General features: G+C 36.0%; 1 protein-coding gene across 1 annotated transcript in view; it reads left to right on the forward strand.

Annotated features, from left to right (window-relative positions):
- The window catches only part of LOC145284495 (protein C19orf12 homolog), a 91,484-nt gene that overhangs the window by 35,577 nt on the left and 36,850 nt on the right, over positions 1-19,057 (forward strand). The window lies entirely within an intron of this gene.

Raw genomic sequence — 19,057 nt, forward strand, 5'->3', positions numbered from 1 at the left:
AATGGGGTGGCATTAGAGAACTTATAGATATGCCGTTTCAACGTTCTTGGTTCCATGTAGTGCTTCATATTTTGCCTCTGTAGCAGTTTGTCTGTCCCCCCCCCCGCATGTGGCTCATGTGTATTAGTTCCCACATTCAAGGGGTTTCCAAATATGTCAGCTGTTTTCATTATTGTTATTCATTGTATCTTTCCAGCCATTCCTCTGATTCCAATTTCTCCCATTCTTTTTTCAAAGTTTTTCGGGATTGTTCCTAGTGACTATTATACATATTATCCTGATTTTTTTCATCATCCATATCCCTTTCAGTTCTCTGACCAGCTCTGTATATTTGCTCTGTTTCTCCTTTTCTTTGATATTCACCCTATGGTCAACTGGAACAGCAAAGTCTACGATTTGACAGGAGTTTTCTTTCTTGTTAATTATTACAACATCCGGTCTTCTTGCTTGAATGGGTTTATCAGTTTGTATATCCATGTCCCATAGGATTTTGTGATTCTCGTTTTCAAGTACTGTTGCCAGCATATGTTTGTATCATTTTTCTATGCATTTGAGATGCAGTTGTTTGCATAATTGCCAGTGTACTGCCCTTCCCACTTGGTCGTGCATGTTCTTGTATTCCTTTTGGGCCAGTTTGCTGCATTCACTTACTATATGGTTTATCATTTCGTCTCTTTGTCCACAGAGTCTGCATTTACTGTTTTCTTGTGTTTTATCGATCTTTGTTTTGATGTGGCTCGTTCTTATTGAGTTATCTTGTGCTGCAGTTATTAGGGATTCAGTTTCTCGGCTTAGGTGTCCTTTTTCTATCCATGTCCAAGTGTTACTCTCATCTTTTGTTATCCTTATGAATCTTCCATATAGTTGTTTCTTTTCCCATTTTTCTTTTCTCGTCTTATCCTTTATCTCTCTGTTTTCTGTTTTGTTGATTTTTTCAGTGTCTATTGCTGCCATGATTATCCTTTCAGTGTTTGTGTTATGTATTTTTCTAGTTCTTTTTTGTGTCATGCACACATTCTTCTTTACAAACTAGTCCTCTCCCGCCTTCTTTCCTTTTCACGTAGAGTCAGTCAACATCGTCCGTTGGGTGTAGTGCATTGTGCATGGTCATGAGTTTCCTGATCTTCTGATCGAGCTATCTCAGTTCTTCTTTTGATCACCCTATGAATGGTCCTGAGTATCTTACTAGTGATACTGCCCGTGTATTTATATCTTTTATTAGGTTTCTGCTATATAATTTAGTTTCTAGAAGTTTTTTTGTTCTCCTGGGCTATTCCTTTCCAATTTTCTCTTTCATTTTTGTGGCTTTGATGGTATCTGCTTCCAGAACTCCCATGGCGTCTTGTTCTTCTTGGGCCCTCATTCTTGGGCCCTCATTTCTGTTTGGTTGGGTAGTTCCATGCCTTCTGTTGTCTCCAGTTTTCCCTTTCTTATAACCAGTAGTGCGCACTTTTCCATACCAAACACTATTTGGATATCCTGGCTGAAGATCCTGGTAGTGTTTATTAGTGTCTCTAGTTCCTTTTTGGTCCTTGCAAAAAGTTTCAGGTCATCCATGTACATCAGGTGGTTCATTTTTTCCTCTGTATTGGAGAACTTGTGTCCAGCTTAGCACTCTCTCAGTATATTGTTCAGGGGCATGATGGCTATGATGAACAGCAATGGTGATAGTGACTCTCCTTGGAAGATGCCTCTTTGTATGCTAATTTCTGTTATGAATTGTCCATCAGCTGTCAATAACAGTATCCATGTTCTCATTGTATTTTCTATCATGTTGATGATCTTGTTTGGTATTTTATACATTTTTAAGCATTCTACTATCCAGGCTTGGGGGATCCTGTCATACGCCTTTTTGTAGTCTATCCATGCCATGGCTGAGTTCTTTCTCCTTCTTTTTACCTCCTTTAGGATCTTTTGGTCGATATATAGCAGATCATGTGTTCCTCTTTTTCCTTTTTGGCATCCTTTCTGTTCCTCAGAGAGAAGTCCATGGTTATTCAGGGAGTGGTAGATTTGTTCCCTTAGTATTTTCCACATAGTGGGTAAGCACGTGATAGGCCTATAGTTGCTGGGGGCGGTTCCTTTCTCTGTGTTCTTTTGCATAAGTGTGGTTCTGTCTGTTTGTTTCCTGTATGTATCCTCTCATGTTCTGGTCTTGTCTTTCGTGTGGTGTTGTGAATCTTTTGAACCAGTATGCATGTATCCCGTTGTGTCCTAGTGCTCTCCAGTTTACTATTTTTCCTATGGTTTTCTTTAGGGTTTCCTTGCGGATTCTTTCTTCTATTTGTTGTAACTTTTTTTTCATGTCTTTCAGCCATTCTGCATTTCTGTTGTGTTCCTGTCGTTCTTCTTACATCTTATTCCAGTAGTTTTGTTTCTGTTGGGTTTGGTCGTTCTGTTTTTGTTTTTCCTCCGTTCACATTTTGGTAGAATTGCCTTTCATTGTTTTCAAATGTCCTGATTTGCTTGCACTGTTCAGATTTGTATCTATATCGTCTTAATCTCCCTTCTTTTGCTGGTATTTTTGGTTCAGGTCTTCGTGTTTCTTGTTTAGCCTCTCCCTGCTGGTCACATTTCCAATTTTCTCCACGTCACTTTCTTCCTGTTTATCGTTTTGGCTTCTTTTTTATGTTTGTTGATTTGGGCTCCTAGCCTCATTTCCCATCCAGGTTTCCTTGGCTGTTTTTCTGTTTTGAACTTCATACTTACCATCTTGGCGCCTGCATAAATTAAATCGTTTAGGTCAATGATTGTGTTTGTTGTGATGTGTGGGAGGAGCTTGTTAACTTTCTCTGTTTCCATTTTTAATTTCTTCTGCTCTTGGTTTCTTAATGATGGGAGCTTTGTTTTCCCCTCATTCATAAACTGTATTATTTTTTCTATTTCTTCTGCTTCATCCTCTGTTAGCTCTGTTTTATTGTTCTCAATTTCCTCAATACTCGAGGTAGAGAGAGAGCGCCAGAAAAAAAAATATATATATATATATATATATATATATATATATATATATATATATATATATATATATATATGTTTTCACAAGTGATGGCACGATCTTTAACAAATTCATCCACGCATTTCCGAACACCACTGCCAAATCGACACGCCACACCACGAACAAATACCATTGAATCGACATACACATTCCCAAGCAGGACCCAACAATCTTGCCGAATCGACATGCCACAATACAAAAATGCAATAACGCAAAGCAATGTATTTTAAAAAAAAAAAACTGAATCACTTATCGGCTTGTTCTTTTCATAGTCGTTGAGCGAAACTAAATCATCACTTTGAGGTAAGATGGGTGTAGTTCATTAGTGGACTTGATTTGCAATCAAAAGTTCCTGGGTTCGCTTTTCACCGCAGGTAGGCCCGACTCATACGCTTGTGCACTTCCGCACATGCTCGGCACACTCCTCCTTGATCTCGAGATCACACAAATGACAATGCTAGGCAGGCCGTTTCCACCTGGTACTCTACCTTAAAGGTAAAGGCTCAGAAGCTTCCTCAGTGGTGCTTGTGTCTACCGCATCATTAAACTCTCCCTGCTCTGGATCATTGGGTGCGTCATCTTCTGAGGAGCTTTTTTCATCTGGTTGTTCGCACAGCAGTGGAGATTTGTCATCTGATGAGGTGAGTTCGTCACTGCTTACACAATTACATAGGCACACTGGGCACACTGGGCACACATCCTTTATGTGGCATGGTGTTCCATCGACTGAGATCGAGTGTTACCTATTTATTTTTGTCTCTGTTCCTGTGCCGAACTGCCTCGTGCAACTCCTCTGTGGATTCTTCACCCAACCGCATCTCCCTCTTTGTAAGGATTAACAACTGTAGTGTTAGGCACCATCACTTTATTGTTACCCTTGACACGGATCTTATAATTGTATAGCACATTTGCAAGTGCTGTCATGGCCATCTTGTCGTCCTTAGGCATGACGTTGTGTCAGTACACTGCTTCTAAGATCGTGTACTTTGTTCTTGCCGCAATGCGGTTTATTGTGTGATGAGACCTCTCAATTATTCCATTTCCAGAGAGTACATGGGCGCACCAAAATCGAATGTCCACGCCCCATCATCAGCAAATGTCTTTCCACAAAACGCTGTGCCATTATCTGTAAGCAATTCGGTAGGCTGCCCACTTTCACAGAATATACCAGTGCCTGTATGCATCCAGTACCCACTGGAGCTGTACGCGGTAGTCCATTGATGTGAACAGTGATAACCGGCAATACGCAATTTACACCAGTTTGGAGGATGAGATTGGCACTGAATTCTCGTCCCCTTGCTCGTTTCCTGGACAATATCTTGCAATGTGCCTTCGCCGCTTACATCAGTAACACGTGATTGGTTGTTGAGGCTTGACACTAACATTTCTTCCCGTCACACTATCCAGTACGCAATCACTTGTTCTATGATTGAGTCCATTACACTTGTAACACCACCATGAAGTGTCCGTCTCCTTAAGTGTAATTTGTGTTGACCGTGCAGCTAATGCAGCTTGCTGTGGAACTTTGTGCAGTTCTTTAAAATGGCACCAGCATGCGCCAGAACGTGTGATAGATCTAGGTTTTCCATCTGGGAGGATGCTCGTAACAAGTCTTACGCATACTCCGGCAATCCAGCAATGAATGCACATTGAAAGCATTAATCCAATACGCTGCCAAACAGGACCGCAAGCCTGCATAGTTCTGCCAAAAATATGCCACCTGTTTCACCTGGTTGGAGGTGGAGTGCTGCAAACTGTTTCCATGCAGCTAAAGGATCCAAAGCAAATGCTGTGTACAGTGTTTTCTTTTACACCACAAAGTGTTTTCGTTACTAAATTGCTGGTACACAGCATATGCGCCGACTGACATGCACTCAATGTGCTTCACCCCACTAAGCTGACATATTAGTTCAGCTTTCTCCAACCACTCCACTACTGACTGTCCGGGTTCACTGCTATCAAATACAGGTATGAGCTTCAGATCGAAGGCCATGATGGCCGAGATAGCTTGTTGCTACATGAGGGAGAGAGAGCACCAGAAAAAAAAATGTATATATATATTTGTTTTCACAAGTGACGGCACGGTCCTTAACAAATTCGTCCACACATTTCCAAACACCACTGTTGAATCGACACACCACACTATGAACAAATACTGTTGCATCAACACACACGTTCCCAAGCAGGACTGAACAATCTCGCCGAATTGACATGCCATGATACGAAAATGCAATAATGTGAGACACGTTATCAAAGCAGTGTATTTCAAAAAACCCTGAATCACTTATAGGCTTGTTCTTTTGGACGAAACTAAATCGTCACTTTGGAGTAAGATGAGTGTAAGTCATTAGTGGATTTGATTTGTAATCGAAAGATCCTGGGTTTGCTTTTCACCGCAGGTAGGCCTGACTTAAACGCTTGTGCGCTTCCGTGCATGCTCGTCAGAGTAGAGTCCAGTCTTTGTAGGTTTTCAGCTTGTGCTGTTTCTATTTGTGGGACTTCTACATGTGTGATTCCAGTAGGGAGTGCTTCATGCTCAATTTCATTATTTATTTTTCGCTGTATTTCCATTAGTTCCAGTTTTGAGAGCCAGTCTCTCTTGAGTATTAGTCTTGCTTGGTCAGCAATCCTTTGTTCTGTCGTATGGTAGTCACTGCATGAGTCCCATAGTTCTTTCATTTGTTTGCGATAACCTCCATATCTATATTTGGGATGGCTTCTATAATAACATTCCATTACAAGTCTATTTTCCTTCGTTGTCCCTTTCTTCTTTTGCGTTTTTCTTTTTTGTTGGTTATCTTGGCTGTGTTTTTTTGGGGGGGTCGTTACCATTTTGGTCTCTGGAATTCGAGATTATACTTACCTGTTGTCGTCCGTATTATCTGTGTTTCTAAAATTTGAAAATAGGCCAACATTGGCAGGATGACGACTAGCTCCCCCATGCTGGCTACCGAGGGAGCACCTGCTGATCATGACACTCAGATATTTCTTCTGGGTCCCACGATCTGTGTTATTATTATTATTATTATTATTATTATTATTATTATTATTAGTGGACCTGTGGAAATTCCACAGTGGCATCTTTCATATGTAATATATTGCTGCTCGGTATTCTGTAAATGGGCCAACATTCATAGAATGACGACCAGCTCTCCCATGCTGTCTACCGAGGGATCATGACACCCAGATCTTTCTTCTGAGTCCCATGGTCTGTGTTATTTGTATCTGTAAACGTTAAGCATGAATGGAAACCCCGCAATATTAGTGTTTGCGACCCTTTTGTTAAAACTATAAAAGTATTGGCAGACCTGAACGAGCTCCCCCTCCCCTGCTGTAAGATTATTATTGTCGATAACAGACTTAACTTTCATATTAGCAAAAAAATTTTTTTAATTTATTTAATGACTTTTTATGTGGAGGATCACTTTTAAATTATAACGTTCTATTAAATTTTTCTTTTACACCACAAAAATAGCTTAATAAGGAGAGTTTTGTTGATTGATCGAAAAATGGGGTATCAATTTAATAGGACGTTATAATTTAAAAGTAATCCCCCACATTAAAAGTAATTAAATAAACTTTTTTTTAAAAATTTTCCTGCTAATACGAAAGTTAAGTCTGTTATCGACGATAATCAGCAGTAAAATAAAAAAAAGAAAATGTGAAAAGGAATTAATTTTACGGCGGGGGAAAGCTCTTTCAGGTCCGCCAAAGTATTTATCTAAGTAATCTGGTTAATGTAGTGTCAGAATATATCTGGTAATTACGGTTTATCTCCAATATTCTTATAGGAGTCTGTGACATATTTCCATTCAATGGACACCCGGCAGGAATGGAAACCCCATCATATCATTCTACCATCTTTAGACAGAACAGATACTACCCTTGGATTCTAACCAGAAGATTAAGAAGATATATTTTACTTTCATGTACGGCTTAAAAAAGACATCATTGTTTTTCATTTTATTTTTTATTATTTTTACATTGCGTTTTCGATGATCGGGAGATCCTATTTATTTAAAAAAAAAAAGGGGATAGAAGGTGATAATATACTATGAACATTAGATTAGCGTCTCTATATACTAATTTAATGTTTGTAGTATGTTATCACTTTCTATCCTCCTTTTTAATAAATAGGATCTCCCAATCGAATAATTTATACTCTGTAAATCGTGACACACGTAAGTATATACGCTAAAGGTACTACGGTATCCATATATAGATTATTTTGATTTCTCCTTTTTCTAACATTTATTCTTCTTTTATTATTCCATTCTTTCTTATTCCATTTCTTCATCTTCTTTCATTCCTTCTTATTATGCCATTTCGGCGCTTCTACAGAATTGGAACGAGATTTTGTAGTCAATAAATGGAGTTCCCAGATAAAAAAAAAAAAAAAAACAATGGTTTCAACTGATTTTTTTTTTTTTTTTTTTTTTGTCAATTCTAATAAATTACAATGGTAGCTTCCAAACTATGCAGTCGAAGTTACCTAACAAATTTTACTGGATTATTAAAAACAAAATAACTTTAAGTGTGAAAGTAGGTGAAAATTTTCCACTATCTTGTTTGAATCAAAACGGAAAATACCCCCGCCTTTTTTACCTCTCCTGTGTTTTACAATCGTTTTCATCAACTTCTATTTTTTATTTTCTTTAATGAATAATTTTCTACCTTATCGATTTTTGTAATTTTTGGATATAATCATCTTAAAAATACGAGGAATATGTAGATACCATTGGTTTCATGTGAAATTCAGTATTATGATTTCCGAAATTTTGTCCCACTATTGTAGAAGCGCCGTCATTTCTTTTTCTTTTTTCTTTTTTTTTCTCATTCTTTTTCTTTTTCTCCTTTCATTCCTTCTTTTGTTCTTTATTATTTCATTCCTTTTTCTTCTATTATTCCTTCGTTTTCTTTTTCTTTTTGCTTTCTGTTATTTCATCTAATATAAAACTAGCTAAAGTACCCGACTAATCCAGATTTCTCAAGTTTCCATCTTCTGCACAACTAAACCGAAACGTTTTTGCTTTAAATTGTCATAAGAAAAATTTAAAAAAAAAAAAAGAAAAGAAAACGATTAAAACGTCAAGTTTAGTTACCATTGGAATATCTTCCCTATTTTGCTTAATGCGTGCCAAAATTCTGGCGACACTCAAAAATACAATTGCAAATGACTTAGGACTTCTTTCCGGCCATGGTTGATGGGATGAGAGTGTCAATTGAATAAAAGGCGCTTTTCGAAATTCCATGCAGATTGCCGAGTTTGACAGAAAAATTCCAAAGTTTAACAAGATACACCTGAAGAAGGTCAGAGGTTACAGTGTCTGAAACGTTGTAAAAATTACATTATTTAAGCATGATTGCAAAGGGAGACAACTCATGCTTTACTTATTTTTTAAATGATAGGATAGTTTTTGAAAATTATTTTTTTATCTTTTTACTTTTATTTGCTCCCAAACAAGGCATATTGCCACTGATGCACAAATAGCTATTGTGATAGAGATCAGATTTACAGAAGGGCAATCTGGGTGGGGAATTGAGCAGCAAGATGTCTGTTCACATTATATTTAAATTTCTGCATGTTGGAAAAACAGAGAGCAAGAAGGGAATTCCAAAAGCAAACGGTTAGAGGAAAGAAACTTTTGGAGCAGAAAACCTACAGTGAAGTCTTGAGTTTAAAGTCATTCTTAAAATAAAAGAAAATGTAGTTCCAAACAAAAAAGAATGACAGTGTAAATCCGTTTCGAGGAACTTTCCAAAGTAAAAATCTAAAAAAAAAACAAAAAAAAAACTACTGGAGCGCCAGCCCCAGTCCTCGGCCAAGTGTAGTATCTGTTCCGGCAGATACTGCAATCAAAGATCATATGTGGGGGCGACCTCACATATAAGACCTTGGTCAATGTAGGGGCAACCCTTCATACCAATTGTCACTATCCAGCTCCCCTACTCCCCGGGGAGTTGGTCCCCATTTTCCCTTCACTCCTCACATTAAAAAACCGCCTTGTGCCTAATTTGCTCAGTGGGGAAGCAAATAAATACACAGTCCTTTTATAAAGCTGTTCTGGCATTTGATTGGTCCTTTCTTATCATGAATAATACAAATAACCAATCCTCATCTAAAAAATTCAGAAGAGTAAAATTTTAATTTATTTAAAAATCAGTTTTATCAGTTTTTGTTAATCCATCATTGCTAAGGCGAAAATACCGATAAAGCAGGGGGGAGATAAGCCAGTTTTTCATTTAACCAAGTAATAAATGAATGACAGCACGGCAAGATACAATAAAACTGATTTTTACTTTTCATTAAAATTCTACTGGATAATTTTTCCTAATTTTTGGTAAGGATACTTATTTTTGCGTGATATGTGAATATATCAAGGAGATTTTATTTGGAATGTAACTTTCTCTTGTGCCCCATACTATATGAGCACCCCATTTCTTCCTCCTTTTGATCCTCACCACCTTATAATACTTATATATGATATAATAATATTATAATATAATTTACAAGGGAATATGGAGTATCATTTTTGAGCCGTTGGTATAACCTGATCAAGGATTGAATTCCAATCTTCCAGTTTATTAACAATTATGCTAAATGAGCTAGCATTCATCCAGAATGTAAACACAGTGAAGATGATCATGAACCTAATATATATATATTTTTTTTTACAAAGGAATCACCACTTATCAATGCCCAGAGGCTACTCGAGGATAAGGGTTAAAGAGTGTATAGTGGTCAAAAGGACAATATCATAGTAATCGTTAGAAATGTAGATTTGGTAACTTGGATTACTTAAGGGGGACGGCTCCTCAAGAACTTGTTTACGTTGGGTTTGGAGTCAGTTGGAAAGCAAGTAAATGAAAGAGAGTTCCATAGGTAGGCAGTTCTAAGAAAGAAGCTTTGTTCATGGGATCTTCGTTTAGGTTTAGGCACAAATAAAGAGTGGGGAAAATTATTGATAGTGTTTTCAGCCAGACGAGTGTTTCTTGTGAATGTTTGGTGAGGGGGGGGGGCATAGATTGGAGCTCAGACGAGCACTTGCCATGGAAATAACGATAAAGCAGAGACAGGCTAGCAATGTCTCTTCTGTGATAAAGAGGTTGCAGGGAAGAGAAAAAGGCAACCCCCACTAGGCTACGAAGTCTATTCTGAACTCTGTCAAGGCAGGATAAGGTCTTCCTAGCAGCTCCTGCCTAGATGTGACAGCAATACTCCATCCTTGAACGTACCTGACTCTTATATAGGTAGAGAATTGCATCAACAGTGAGATATCTACTGGATCGATAGAAGGATCCCACCATTTTTTTTTTTATATGGTACCATGACAATGACACACCCCACCACATGTGGTGTCGTCACAGTGCACCTTGCTAGGCATGCATTAATGCTATTTTTAAGAATTATTGTGTCATTAATTCGTGTACCATGGTATGGTCCCTGGCCTTGGTGAAGCCATTTTTGAACGATGAATACGCCCTTGTGCATTGCCAAGAACCTTACCAACATTTAATAGAAATTTAGGTTTAATAGAAATTTAGGTGTTAAGTGTTTAATAGAAATTTAGGTGTTATGTGTTAGCAAAGGAATAAAATGAAGGATATCCGTATAAAACATACATGCATATGAAAATGGAAAAAAAAATGAAACATTAAGAGAATAGAAGGGTCACCAGATAGTAAGTGTAAGAAAAATGGAGGAAAACGAAATTTTATAGCAAAACATTTTTATACAAGGAGTAAGAATGAAACATCTACTTTCAGTCATTTACACAAACACGTGTTTGATTAAGAAAGTTGAGTTAGTGGTCATAAGTCAAAATTTTTGCACAAGGCCAGCCGACTGTCTATTAATTCCCAGACAGTGCTGAACTTTTAAGAACTTATTTCTTAGTATAGGGATGAAATAATTATAAATTATAAATAATTATTTTTTTATACCTACAGACACTAGTGTTTCATGCTTGTGTAATCATCAGTGCAGGGCATGCATATTAAAATGGAAATAAAATGAAACATTGAAATAATAGAAGAGTCACCAGTTAACAAGTGCCACTTAAAACATGAAAAGAGTTTTGTAAATGAAAATAGGGAAAAACGAAATTTTATAACAAAAGATTTTTATCCAAAAGATAAGAATATAAAAGTTACTTTCAATAATGAAAATCTCCATAGTAGAAAACACGAGTTTAGTTAAAAAAAAAAAAAAAGGGTCATTAGTCACAAGTCTTAGAAATGTGTATGCCAAAATGTTCAAAGTGTGAAATATGTGTATATCAGTAATATATGTATGTGAGTCTTTTGGCAGCACGGTATTGTGTATATGTGTGTGTTGGTTTACCTTTATCTTGTTAGTGCATGTATAGATGTGTGCATGTTAATGAAGATTGGATACATGAGCTATTAAGTCTTTTTAGTCTATCCGTGCCAGGCATGGATGAGGGTGTTGATCAGATGTTTTTAAGTGCCTTTAGGTGTGGTCGGTTGGTCTGGAGAAAACTGATTTTTGTTGACCCGTTCTTATAGGAGCTTCTAAGTCTGCACTGGCTTACTACTTTCACAAGTGCATGTTACTTTTGAGGGCTTGAAACGCTTTTCATTGGTTGGGAAATATTTTGAGTTCACACGTTTCTGTGAAAACTTACTTGGTGATGTGAGCAGATTTCCAGCAAAGCGGAGAAAGGAAAAGGGAAGCAATTAAAGTTATTTGCATTTGTTAGAATCACTTGGCAATTCAGTCATCATAGTACTAAATTTATTTTTAAATGCTGAAAAATTTGAATCAAGCAATTTTTATAGATTGATCCCTACAAAATTTGGGTGTTCTTGTAGTGTTCTTGGCCCACTGTACATTAACACTCCACCTTGTGTCATATACAACTCTCATAGGGAACTTGGTAGATAGGGGAACTTAATGACGATTCGTCATTGTGCATTTATCACAAATCCCCTCTCCCTTTTTTTTTGTCTCATATCCAACCCGCATTAAATATGCTCCCTAAACAAGAAAGACGGATAGAAAGAGGAAAAAAGCAAATTGACAAAATGTTATATAATAGATGAAAATGTTATAGCAGATGAAAGTGTAAAAAGTCTGTGTGTTCAGTATTCTGCTCTACAACAATGGACTTCCACTCCAGCCAAGAGAACAGACTTAACACCTTCTACCTGTACAACCTCTGAAGACTTTTGTGCTTCAGATTCGTCCGTTTGCAAATTGTAGCATCTACTGTGACTGTGCAAGCCTATCCTGGATCGACAAACTCTGTTGTAGTTGCCACTGATGTAGGTGGTGCCTGGTTGCGATAGGTCTGTTGTAGCCTTTGCTGTCTGTCCTCTCCTCTCCTTCCATTGCCAGTCTCTCCTCTCCTCACTCCTCTTAGAGCATGACTTTACAGCTCATTGTGCATTTATCACAATTCCCTTCTCCATTTTTTTGTCTTGTATCCAACCTGCATTAAATATGCTCTCTAAACAAGAAAGAAAGAAGGAAAAAAAGCAAAATGACAAAATGTTATAATACAAATATTATTACAGAAATTTGTTGATTCATTTCAATTACCATGGGCGTTTATTTTCTCCTTTTCAGCAACAAAGAAAAAATGCTTGAACGATTTTTATGAATGAATGGGTGTTTCTACTTACTACAAAACGAATTTATTACCTTTCCCATTTTTTTTCATTGTATTTCACACAGTAAATATCATCATATATATTTTTTATAACTTGTTTAAGGAAAACTTCTTTGTCAAATTTTTCGAAAATTCTAAATAACATTCATACTGTTCGTTTATAAATACTTCATCAGGGAGTTTTCATTTACAAAAAAAATTCTAAACTCAAATATAAAAAAATAATAAACATAGGTAATCAATATCATTGTTGACATCCATATGTATCAGGAGATAATGGAGTTCTATGCTTAGGATTAGTCCATTTGAAAATTGCAGCATCCACTGTGCCTGTGCAAGCCTATACTGTATCAACAGGCTCTGCGTACAGATGCCACAGATATAGGTGGTGCTTGGTTGTGAAAGCTCTGTCGCAGCCCTCTGTCGTCAGTGCTCTCTCCTCTCTCCTCTGTCTCTCTCCACTGTCGGTCTCTCCTTTTCTCACTCCTGGAACATGACTTTACAGCTCTTCTCCAATGGCTGTGGTCTTCAGCCATGAACTCTCAGCCTGTTGGGTTAATGGATATATTTAATACCAGTAAAACGTCATCCATGTATAATACTGATGGCTGATGTGTATGCAATCCTATCATGAATCAACAGGATCTATTGTAGATGCCACAGATGTAGGTGGTGCCTGGTTGTGAAAGCTCTATTGCAGCCCTCTGCTGTCTGTTCGCTATCCTTTCTTCTCTCCTCACTCTGTATGGAACATGACTGTACAGCTCTTTTCCAGCAGATGAAAGTGTACAAAGTCTGTGTATTCAGCAATCTGCTCTACAACAAACTTAACACTTTCCACCTGTGAAACCTCAAAAGAATTCTAAGAATCATCTGGCAGGGCTTTATCTCAAAAAATACTGTCCTTGATCAGGTAGACGTCCTAAACATATTCATGCTGTTCAATCAAAGATGATTCCAGTGGTTTGACAATGCCAGGTGAATGGACAATAGGCGGATCCCAATTTTATGCTTTTTTTTTTTTTTTTTTTTTTTTTTTTTTCGTTTTATAGGAGGATAGCTTGCAATTGGCTCCCAAAAGTCAGGAAGACCTGTTCTACACCAATAGTATGTCTTCAAGTAAGACATTTGGGTAAGTAGCATCAACCAAACAGGCTGGGAGTCTGTGATTGAAATCCGCAGCCACTGGAGAAGAGCTGAAAAGACATGCTCCAATAAAATATGCTCCATCATATAATACATATAATATAAATCTAAAAAGAACGAAAACAGATAATTGCTGCATCAGTTTATTATTTAGTTATCCTTTACTGACAATGGAAATCACTCCAGACAAGGTGTGAAGCCACTTAATGTAAGAAACTAATTAGAATGAAAAATGATTATCAAATAGACAGGGGATGCCTCTTGAAAAGACCAAGGTTATAGGTATGAAGAAAACAGTCTGCAGGAATAAATGCAAAATATTATGTACAAGTCTGGTCTGTTGAGCAGGCTCTGACTAGTGAACGTAGTTTGCAGACATCGTTAAATATATTCTCAATGATTATTATAATCTATATAATATTTTGCTTGTTCCTTCCATAGTTAGTTCATACGTTACGCTTTGAAGAAAGCCAACCACAATTTTTTTAATGCTAAACTGCTTTAAAAAAAAAAAAAAAAAAAAAAAAAGGCCAATTTTGATAAATTTAGCTGTAAAAAGGCCAATCTGTCAACCTTGGACAAGAATATCAGAGCGACCTCTTTTTGATGTAGCTTTGTTTTCGAATATCATTATAATAATATATGATCATTGCTGTAATAGTGTGAGAAAGGAATGCGTAATTTCGATGTGCAGTGGTTCTTCATCGAAGAAAAAAGTCAGCAAAACAGTATGTAAAAAAAAGTGGATAATCGAAAGAAATGAGGGGAAAAAAGAACATTGTCTGCCAGGAGGTGCTAAACTGAATGAATAAATTAAAGATTGTTTCTTACAATGTGATTTTATTATTTGTATTGAACTGTGTAGCACAATATTACTTTCTGAGTATTTATTAGTACTTGTTAATTTACCTCATTTGGGTCAGATCTATATTTAAAATACAATGGACATGAATATCAGAGAGACCTCTTTTCATAGAAATGTTAATTTTTTCACTTACAGATAGCACAACCAGCATAACGAATGTTTCCATGGTTAGTTAAAAATTTAGTAAATTTTTAAATTTAAAAAAACTTAAACTTGAAAAAAACTCTAACGATTTGAAATAATCTTTCTTCCTCGACTGCTAGCAAATGGGATCTTTCTACAAACTTGGATTATGCATATTTTGGATTTTTAATTTGGATCTATTTATCAATCCAACTTCTTCTTATGAGAACATTGACTCTTATGATCATTTCGCCTTGGAAATACCTTACCACTGCATATCCTTACATCTGGATTTTTAATCTTTAATTTTTAATTTACTTTTGTTCATTTTTCATTTCTTTTCCCAATTTCATTAACTTTTTGCACTAAAACTATTTTTGCATTTATGACTAGTTTTCATATAATGCTGTTTCAATTTATTTTTAGTAAATTCAGAGTTTGCTATAATATTTATATGAGAAGAATGCATTTCTTTAAAACTCCACAGATTAAGCAAATCTTAATATGCCTTATCTGAATATTCTCTTGAACAATAAATTCTTGCAAAGTATAATTTACTGTTTTAAATTGTGTTCTTATATATATATATATATATATATATATATATATATATATATATATATATATAAGTGAAATTGTCTGTCTGTCTGTACATTTCCCTACCAAACTACTCTATCAATTTTACAGTCTACAGACTCGAGATTTAGCATAAGGGATATTGAGCTTTAGGAAAATCTTTTTAATTGGTTTTCAGCCAGAAATTTGGCTGTCAAGGGGTCAAAGTTCAACGATTTGACATTTGAAGACTCTACCATGCTCCTCTGCCAATTTTGGGTCTAAACACTTGAAATTTTAAATGTAGGTTACTTTTTAATTTGAGTTGACCCAAAACAATAAATATTAAGGGGTCAAAATTGGGGTCAAAGTTTTAAAAAATTTGACCTCAGCAGTCTCTACCAAATTACTCAGCCAATTTTTGGTCTAAACATTTGAAATTTTACATAAAGTGTATTTAGACATAGGGCAAGCTTTTTAATCGGTTTTTGGTAAAAAAAAATTGGCTTTCAAGGAGTCAAAGTTCAAAAGATTTTACCTTTGCGGTCTCTAGCAAACTATTCAGCCAATTCTGTGTTTTTTTTATTTTGTGTTTTGCCTATTTATGTGTATAATTATGGAGAGATGTTTAAGGCGGGGTTAAACTTTGCTATAAAGTTTTTTTCTTGTGTTAGCAAGTAGAAGTAGTTGTCAGTTTGGAAGATGGGCATTATCTCGAATCTGCCTCCACTGCATGTGTGTATATGCTGTGATACATGCAGGTGTCTATTTTCCGCGATTTTGATGTTGGATCAGTGTAAGGCTACTCTATTACTAAGGTTTTTTGTAGCGCCTATGTAGGATGCGATAAATCCCACATAAGCGCTACAAAAACCTTAGTAATAGAGTAGCCCTCTCCATAATTATACACATAAATAGGCAAAACACAAAATACACTTACACGCATGCATGCTGGGGTAAATGTGCACCCTCACACACGAAACAAAAGAAGCACAATAAAGCACGCGCACACTTTCACGGGTGCACGCATCCATATCCAGTACAGTACCATTTCTCTAAACTAAACAAACAATTAGAAATTATACGTATGTATGTGTATGTGCGCATATGTGTGCATGTATATATGTGTGTGTATGTGAGTGTATACATATGATTGTGTATACGTGTGTGTGTGTATATATATATATATATATATATATATCATCTGTTATCTATACTCCATCTTGTTTGTGTGTGTACGTGCACTTATGTTTGGGTGACTGAATACATGTATGCATATGTGCTTGGATTAAAAAAGAAAGAAAACTTCAACCAATATATACATAAGGTAGGATGTATGAATGTGTATGTGTATGTGTGATTGTGGGTGCATGTGTCCATATATATATGGGTGGATGAATGTATACGCATCTGTATGTGTGTGTATGTGTGTGTATACATATACATATGTATGCATATGTATGAGTGGGTAAATGTGTTCGTGTGGATATGGATATATGCGTATGTGTGAGCCCTGCATATGTCTCTCTATGTATGTGCATGTGTGTGTGTATGTGTATGTGCCTACATAGTATGTGGATGCTTGTGAGTGTGTATGTACACACATGTATGTATATATATATATATATATATATATATGTGTATGTGCGTCTATATGTGTGTGTATATGTATCTTCTCCTACCTATTCTCCATCTTACTTGTGTGTGTGTGTGTGCGTGTTTGAATGATTAAGTGCATGTATGCATGCGTGTTTTGGTTGGGGAGAAAAAAAAAAAAAATTAACCAATATGTGCCTGACATGTTAGTGGTGGATGTGTGTGAGTACGTGTGTGAGTGTGTAGGTGGGTATGTATATATGTATGCTCCTACATATATTTCTATGTATGTGCGTGTGTATATGTGTATGTACCTGCGTGCGTATGCGTGTGCATGTGTACATGTACATGTATGTATATGTATGCGTGTGTGATTGTGTGTGAGTGTGTGCTATACATGGGGAAAGAAAGTCTTTAAAAAAACCCTAAAAAAAAACATAAAAACCTTCACCAAATGGACCAAAAGCGCCCTCTTTGAATCTAACTTTGACCGGACACTTTGAACACTTACGGTTGGAGACAGGATGTCTGAGACCACATCACTCTGAAAAACACATTTAGTATCAGCAGAGGTAAAAATAACTTTTCAAACTCCCATTTTAAAGAAAAACTTTTTACGAAAACATCTGAAGAGAGCACACATAAGCTCGAAACGCGTTATAAAAATATTTTTAAATAAAAATATGATGAAAACTTTTAAAAAACCCACAATTGTTGATGGCTACACTCTTTTAAATATACATTTTTTTTCTCTCGTTGGAACTACACAACCATCACTTTATATATATATATATATATATATATATATATATATATATATATATATATATATGCACATAAAGTCATGAGCAGTGTATAGGGCCCAAGCAAAGCCGGTCTGAACTGCTAGTATATATATATACCAGATTAAAGTTATTGAAGAATGATAACTAATGAATTTAATGAGGTTATTAAGAATGCTCAATAAAAAAAGAGCAAGATATATTTTTATTAATATAAACAAATTTACATGGTCACAACACTGGTATGCTAATGTTTCAGACAAATGGTTGTTTAAAACCAGAAGTCCTCATCAGGCGACTTGATAAATGGTTGCTTTCCACAGAAGAAACCAGTTCTTAAATTAAGAAAAAAGAAACAGTTCAATTTATTTAAAACACTATTGAAGTCATCACTTATGAAGACCAAGAGCTACTCAAGAATAATGGTCAATTAGATGGGAATGAATGGCAGCCAAGAAAATGATGAGCACTTGGGAATAGAATCAGGAACTGAATATGATTACTTTTGGTCCAATCCTTGACAGGAATTTTAATGACATTAGATTTGAAGACAGCCATGTTGTAATCAACAGGAAAGCAGACACACGGCAATATGTTCTACAAGTGAAAGCTCTTTGGAAAAAGCTTGATTTATGGAAATTTCACCTGACACTAGGTGCACGAAGAGAGAAAGAAAAGTCTTTTTCAGTTGTGGTAGGAAGACACGTTCTTGCTGTGAATGTCTTACAAGGAAAAAAAAACAAAGTTAACTAAGAATGTTTTAAGAAATTTTAATATAAAGAAAGTATGCAAATATATTTTTAGTGTATCAATCTTGAAATTACATTAATATTGGGAAGTTAAAAAAAATAGAATATATTGTCAATCGAACCCTGAAAGGTCAACAGCTGACGTCAAATTTTATTTTGGAAACATGTCAATCAAAGTTTAAACTATTTATGATTTGTAGACCCTGGACATCTCTGGTTCATGAAGTGTTGGCCTGACATAAGCAAGAGGGGGCATATGATTCAGATGGAAAAAAGTTTAGCAGGATTTTTTTTAAGGAGGAAAGTAGGTTTACAAGATAACAAGATGGTTAAAAAAAATTGAATCATCATAACCTGCATAATAAATCATTTCTTTCTGATAGGTTCATAAGAATAGTAGTTGAGGGGCAAAAATCAGAAGCTCACAGTATTAATGCCGGTGTCCCTCAGGGATCCATCCTGGGCCCAACTCTTTTCTTGATCTACATTAATGATCTTCCAAATCATATCCTTACATCATTTGTAGACATTTATGCTGACGACACTACCATTTATGGTAGCACATCTAAGACAGTAAACGACCAAGTTCTCTCCAATTCTCTCTCCTCTGA

This window comes from Euprymna scolopes, chromosome 9 (assembly GCF_053919585.1).
Source record: "Euprymna scolopes isolate OS-2025 chromosome 9, ASM5391958v1, whole genome shotgun sequence".
In the NCBI taxonomy this organism is placed as follows: domain Eukaryota; kingdom Metazoa; phylum Mollusca; class Cephalopoda; order Sepiida; family Sepiolidae; genus Euprymna; species Euprymna scolopes.